This window comes from Muntiacus reevesi, chromosome 21 (genome assembly GCF_963930625.1).
Source record: "Muntiacus reevesi chromosome 21, mMunRee1.1, whole genome shotgun sequence".
Taxonomy (NCBI): Eukaryota; Metazoa; Chordata; class Mammalia; order Artiodactyla; family Cervidae; genus Muntiacus; species Muntiacus reevesi.
In genome coordinates, this window is record NC_089269.1 from 5,523,365 (window position 1) to 5,529,942 (window position 6,578).

At 40.4% G+C, this 6,578-nt stretch overlaps 1 pseudogene; it reads right to left on the reverse strand.

Moving 5' to 3' along the window:
- Positions 1-5,856: 5,856 nt before the first annotated feature.
- On the reverse strand, positions 5,857-6,316 carry LOC136152474 (ferritin heavy chain pseudogene; annotated as a pseudogene).
- Positions 6,317-6,578: the final 262 nt, after the last annotated feature.

Consider the following 6,578-nt stretch of genomic DNA (forward strand, 5'->3'; position numbering starts at 1 on the left):
TATTGAGTAAATTTTTTTTTGCTTGTCTCACATTTCAGACTCAAGGAAGACCATTTTTGTTATTTTATTTTCATATGTTTAGGTGCGCAGGGCGTAGCTTGTTTATCATTGCATCTCTCCACCAGCACAATTTTGTAACATATAAGTTGCTACTTAATAAACATTTATTAAATAGATAAATTCATGTGGCTTTTACCTTATACTGCATTCACTGCATTTTATTTTTTTGCCACTTTATTTTTTTTAATTGAAGGATATTTGCTTTATGGAATTTTGTGGTTTTCTGTTATACATCAATAAGAATCAGCCAGCTGTAGACACATGCATGCCCCCTCTTTCCTGAAGCCCCCTTCCATCTCCCTCCCCACCCATACTTCTAGATTGTCACAGAGCCCCTGTTTGAGTTCCCTGAGACATAGAGCAAATTCCCATTGGCTATCTATTTTGCATATGGTATTATAGGTTTCCATGTCACTCTCTGCATACACCTCACCCTCTCCTCCACTCTCCCCATGTCCATAAGTCTTTTCTCTATGTCTGTTTCTCCACTGCTGCCCAGTAAATAAATTCTTCAGTACCATCTTTCTAGATTTCATACATATATGCGTCACTATACAATATTTATCTTTCTCTTTCTGACTTACTTCACTCTGTGTAATAGGCCTTAGTTATGTTCACCTCAGTAGAACTGACTCAAGTCTATCCCTTTTTATGGCTGAGTAGTATTCCATTGTATACATGTACCACAGCTTCTTTATCCATCTGCCGATGGACATCTCAGTCGCTTCCATGTCCTCACTATTGTAAATAGTGCTGCAGTGAATACTGGAGTATGTGTGTCTTTTTCAGTTTTGGGTTCCTCAGGGTATATGACCAGTAGTGGGGTTGCTGGGTCACATGGTGGTTTATTTCTAGTTTTTTAAGGGATCTCCATACCGTCTTCCATGGTGGCTGTATGAATTTACATTCCCACCAGGAACGTAACAGGGTTCCCTTTTCTCCACACCCTCTCCAGCATTTATTGTTTGTAGACTTTTTGATGATGGCCATTCTGACTGGTGTGAGGTGATATCTCATTGTGGTTTTGATTTGCACTTCTCTAATAATGAGTGATGTTGAGCATCTTTTCATGTGTTTGTTACCCATCTGTATGTCTTCTTTAGAGAAATGTCTGTTTAGGACTTTTTCTCACTTCTTGACTGGGTTGTTTTTCTGATACTGAGTTGTATGAGCTAGTTATATATTTTGGAAATTAATTATTTGTCCATTATTCCTTTTGCTATTATTTTCTCCCATTCTGCTGCTGCTGCTGTTGCTGCTAAGTCGCTTTAGTCGTGTCTGACTCTGCGCGACCCCATAGACGGCAGCCCACCAGGCTCCCCCGTCCCTGGGATTCTCCAGGCAAGAACCCTGGAGTGGGTTGCCATTTCCTTCTCCAATGCATGAAAGTGAAAAGTGAAAGTGAAGTCGCTCAGTCGTCACTCCTAGCGACCCCATGGACTGCAGCCCACCAGGCTCCTCCATCCATGGGATTTTCCAGGCAAGAGTACTGGAGTGGGGTGCCATTGCCTTCTCCGTCTCCCATTCTGAGGGTTTTCTTTCCACCTTGTTTGTAGTTTCCTTTGTTGTGCAAAAGCTTTGAAGTTTACTTAGGTCCCAACTTGTTTATTTTTGTTTTTATTTCCATTACTCTAGGAGGTGGGTCCTAGAAGATATTGCTTTATGTCATCAAGTCATTGCATTTTAATTTAGCATACTTCTGAAGGATTCAGGATTATAAATAGTGAGCTGTTAGTTAAATGCAATAGTTGGCTTCATCAATTTTATATTAATAACCATGAGCCTCCGTGTCAAGCATGCTTCTTCTAAGTCAGTTGCATACTCCAAGACTGTAGCCTATCAGGAGTATACAGCATCACACAGTGTAGTTAAAGAGTGTAAGTTTAAATCTCAGCTCAAGATAACCTTTACCACATTAATCTATTTGCTCTTTCCCAAAGGTGACAGCTTTTTGTCTTCCATGTACTTGAATATTCTTTTCCCTCTTCCTTGAATGATCATTTTCCTTGCTTGCTTGGTTAACTCTTACTTTTCCTTGAAGATTCAACTCAAACCATGCCTCCTTCAGCAAGCCTTCTCTAAGCATCCCTGGCCTGGATGAGATAATGCCTTCTTTTTTTCTGTACTAAGAGACACATCAGGCTTGCCAGCATAGGGCTTATAGCCCTACAACATAATCATCTATATATTTCTCCTCTAGTCCTGATTACTTCTCATACTCCTACTCCCTCTCATCTCAGAACACACACACACACACACACACACACACACACACACACACATCACTCATTCAATTATATATATATATATATATATGAGTAAGGACTCTTTGATGGCTAAGTTGGTAAGGAATCTACCTGCAATGCAGGAGATCCTGACTTGATTCCTGGGTCAGGAAGACCCACTGGAGAAGGGAGAGGCTGCCCACTCCAGTATTCTGGCCTGGAGAAGTCCATGGACTGTATAGTCCATGGGATGGCAAAGAGTCAGACACGACTGAGTGACTTTCAGTTCAGTTCAAGAGTAAGGACTGTGCCTACTTCTTGGCATCCTCAGTACCTAAAATAACGGATGGTGCACAACTGATGCTCAATATATCTTCATAGCAGTTGACATGACTTAAAATTAAATAATTGTTTGAAGTGGTTGTTAAACTTTTGCTTCCCATTTAAGTGGAAAAATTTTATTTGTCCTGAGATAAAACAAACATATACCTCAAAGTGATATGACCTCTATTGGTAATGAAAGGAGAGTCACCTTTACAACCAGTTTGACATCACAATTACTTGGCCTGATTTAGGAAGCAGCAGAAGGACTTAGCCTTCCTACTCATAAATAACACTGGCTGTGATGCAACGCCTGAAATAACCATAATTATTCGCTCCTGTGGTTTGGGTAATAAATACTGCTGTTAGAGTAAAACGTTAACTTATGGAAGAAACTTGTTCGACAGTTTCCCAGGCAGCATGACATTTAAATAATGAACCTGAGTCAGATAAATCTGAAAAGAGGAAATGAATTCCAAATACATAGAGAATGGTTCTATGGTAACTCGAGCGCATCATGAGAACACAACCCTAATAAGCTGTTTCTGGATTATAATACATATTAACTATAAACTCACCAATTTCCTCTAGTACCAGTTCTGAATAGAACCCTCTTAGTAATGCTAGTGACTGGAGATGAACAACATGCCATTCTAGAATTTCCTAATGTTCCATCAATCAAATACCACTTTCCTAATTTTGCCATATCTGGATGTCATCTTTGAAGCTGAAACTCCAATACTTTGACCACTTGATGCGAAGAGCTGACTCATTTGAAAAGACCCTGATGCTGGGAAAGATTGAGGGCAGGAGGAGAATGGGACGACAGAGGATGAGATGGTTGGATGGCATCACCAGCTCAATGGACTTGAGTTTGGGTAGACTCCGGAAGTTGGTGATGGACATGGAGGCCTGGTGTGCTGTGGTTCATGGGGTTGCAGAGCTGGACACAACTGAGTGACTGAACTGAACTGAACTGGGTGTCATCTTTCCTATTATCTAATGTTTATATTGAAATTAATTCACCTCTTAAAATTAAATGCCTATGATAATCTCAGTCTTAAAAATCACATCTGTGATATCTTGAGTTAAATGTGCTATGTTTTTTTCTAATACATATTAAGATAATAACATAACTACTGAAATAGTTGAATTTACCTGGGCATCTTAAGTTGAGAAATAATTAATAAATTATTCTTTGAAATTAGGTTGACCAGCTTTCAATTACTGTATCTAAAATTTACTTGCTATATCTTCAAACAATTTATTTCAATCTCAGATTCAATTTATTTTTTAGTAAAACAGGGTCAATAATAATGCCTGCATTTCAGAGTTCTGAGAATAAAATGTAAAAATGACTGCAATGTATTTAGCACACTGTGTGTCTTGAGAATATAGCTGATGTTCAGCAAAGGCTAAAGCTTATTTGTAACTTAATCATCAATAGCAATGTCTCAAATATTGTGCAGCCTTATTCTCACAGAATTCTAAATACTGTACTTTGACATTGCCTGATTTGCACTTGAGACCTGGAAGCAGTAGATGGTATTATCTCCATTTTATTAAGTCATATTTTACTGAAGCAGAAATAAGCCAACCTATGGATTCCCAAAGTTCATGATTAGACTGTTTCTCTGTTTAGTTTGTGTGTGTGTGTGTGTGTGTGTGTGTGTGTGTGTATAATCAAGGTTGATTTGAATCATTGTATAACCAAAGATTTAAGGAATAATTGGTTATAGATTGGTTAAGCTATCCCAAGTAGCAAAATAAGTCATTGGAAATATTTCTATTTGGAAAAGTATCAAATTAAGCAAACAGAAACAGGCTCACAGACATAGAGAGTAAAACTTGTGGTTACCAAAGGGGAGAGGGAAGGTGGGAGGGACAAATTAGGGGTATGGGATTAACACACAAACTGCTATATATTAAATAGATAAGTAACAAGGATTTACATGTTAGCACAGAGAATTATACCTACTACCTTCTAATAACCTATAATGGAATATAATCTGCAAAAATACTGAATCACTATGCTATATACCTGAAACTGACATGAGTTTGAGTAGACTCCGGGAGTTGGTGATGGACAGGGAGGCCTGGCGTGCTGCAGTCCATGGGGTCACAGGGACATGACTGAGTGATTGAACTGAACTGACACAATATTGTATATCAACTATATTTTGTCAATAAAAATTATGCAAAACCTGAACTTCATAAAACACTACCAGACAGATACATAAAAATATGAGAGTTGAAAAAGAAAGAGATGGGGAGAAGGAGAGAGTAGAGAGAGTCTCTGTGTGTGATTCTACTAACACAGAGGGACTTAAAGGTTTACTTAAGCAATACAGACACTTTTTTGACACCAGGAAAGTGATACACTGACATACAGACTAACTTTAAGAAGCCTGGGAAAGGAGAAGGAAATGAATCAATTTACCCTAGCAACTTAGAAAGTCAGTTGTTAAAATTTTAAATAATCAGTTTTATTTGTGTGAATTTGTGTCTGATATCATCACTATTATAGAAAAAAAGAGCATATTCAGAGCATAATCTCAAATTAGAATTGAACAAATGAGAGCTACTATTTCAAAGTTTAAAGCTCTAAGTCATAATATTTTAGTAGTATCAGAACCTCTAAATTTTAAGCTGTCATGGTTTGTTGAGTCTAGTCTATAGAGCCCAGTCTCAACAAGGAACATCCTAACATCTGTGGCCCAGTTCCCACACATCACCACTTCATTTAGCATTTCAGTTTTTCAACATGTGGTTCATGGTTCTTTACACCTCTGCATAAAATGAGCTAGCCTGCCCTTCTAACGATTTATCCCTCTTGGTATTTTTGTCTCTCAGTAAATATTACTTAAAGCTGAAGATGATAGTTTTCAAACATCTATCTGCAGAATATAGCACACATTGGCTATTTGAATAAATTGAAACCTGATTATTTATAATAATAATTATTAATAATAATAATTATCAGTATTATTATATATTATAATATATATTTGGGGGGCGAGATTACCAAATTACTTTATTTGAAGGAATGGTAGTAAAGAAAGAACTTAAGTAGGTGTTTTGTTACGAATTACAGAAAAGGTGAGGGTAACCCAAACAGGCATGCACTGCTGGGTGACCAGGGACGTCACCCCTGACTGCGGGCAGCCAGCCTGAGGCTTCGCCCTGGCTGTATCCCAAGCAGCGCCTGTCAAGGAGGTCGTCTGCCACGCCAGATCCAGGGGGCCCCGGCTGCCGCAGGCTGGCTATGTGGTCACCCAGTTCTCTGAGGGCTCCCCCTGCTCACTCGGGTCATGGGTCCCCGCGCGGTCACACAGTGGGGACCGTTTTTCCAGGGCCAGTCCGCAGCTCCGGAAGTGGCTGACGCACACGTCTCTCCACGCGCAGCGCACATCCCATCGCGCGCAGCCCGTTCTCCCGGTCATCACGGTCCGCTTTCTTCCTGAAGGAAGATTCGGCCGCCTGGCTGCTTCTGCAGCTTCCTCCGTTTCTCAGCCTGTCCCCTCTCCTCATGAGATGGGTGAAGCAAAGTATTTGGCGAAGTTCGTCAAAGCCCCATCATCGCGGGCAAAATAGCAGGACACGGACAGGTAGACGCGGGAGGCGCGGAGCCCCAGGCGGCTCTGGCGGTTGATGGCGGCCTCCACGCCCTGCTGGCACTTCCGGCGGCTGCGCGGCGACGCGGTCGTCATGGTGGGCGGCTGAGGAGGGGCGCTGGTGGCTACACATACACGTAAAATCTTTGTGTTTCTCTTACGGTGGAAGGAAAAGCTGAGTTCAGCCATGTTTCCACATCCAGCCCTTGTTCTTTCTCGTCTTTATCAGGTCTCTTGTAATAATTTGTCCTGTTTTGTCTGTAGTTTTTTTCCCCCTTTTTCGTTTTCCTCACCTTATACGTTCCTGGGTATCATGTGTCTTCATATCTTCTAAACCGCATCCATCACTACTGCAGAA